At 37.8% G+C, this 792-nt stretch overlaps 1 pseudogene; it reads left to right on the top strand.

Moving 5' to 3' along the window:
- The window catches only part of LOC119585349, a 30,947-nt pseudogene that overhangs the window by 28,579 nt on the left and 1,576 nt on the right, over positions 1–792 (top strand).

Below are 792 nucleotides of genomic sequence, written 5' to 3'. Positions count from 1 at the left end.
TAATAATTGTAATGAGGTCAAAAGTAGAATTGTTTTTAGTGATAAATTTCATGTATTCTTCATTGTAGGACTGGATACCAGTTATAACACGTGATGTAGAGAGACAACAGCGCGGTGTTCCAGATACAAACTTGAGTGATGCCTACCTTTGTGGAATGCCACTTAAACGTCGCAAACTTGCTTCTCAGCACAAACCTCATGGGACAGTGCAGCAGGTTATACAAGGTTAGTAGAGGCTTATACTATAGATCCTATAGCAGCTCTAAGATTAAGTATATTTTCATTATTATTTCTTTTTCCAAATTTTGAGGTAAAATTATGGTAAGTTGAATGATGAATGTTGGTATGGTGTGGATGCATGTGTTGTTCTTTGCAGAATTAAGGGAAAATTGCTTCCAAAAATATACTTTGCAGAAATCCCTTAACATTTCTAAGGTGATACGTACTGTGTAATGAATGATATTATATATAATGATGTTATTTTACAGTCCAGTGGATATCCTGAGAAAGGCATAACTAGCACTTTTTAATTATCCTGTTTACCCACAGATACCTTGCGCCACAGCATGAGGGGAGTCGGTGTTAATCGGGTTGTAGTTGAAAGTGTTGCAGGAGAAGCAGCTAGTCAACTCGGTGAATCATTTGCTGGCCATGTGCGCACATCTCTCAGGCAGCGACTAAATCATAACAAAGACTTCAAGCCTGAGAAGTTTCCAAAAAGCGAGCAACATATACTAAAGGAAAAGTGAAAGGAGGGCAGATCACTTTTTTGTTTTCTCTCTCTCTCTTTCT

This window comes from Penaeus monodon, chromosome 19 (genome assembly GCF_015228065.2).
Source record: "Penaeus monodon isolate SGIC_2016 chromosome 19, NSTDA_Pmon_1, whole genome shotgun sequence".
Classification (NCBI taxonomy): domain Eukaryota; kingdom Metazoa; phylum Arthropoda; class Malacostraca; order Decapoda; family Penaeidae; genus Penaeus; species Penaeus monodon.
Note: the sequence above shows the minus strand (reverse complement) of the source record. Positions and strands in the feature narration are given on the sequence as shown.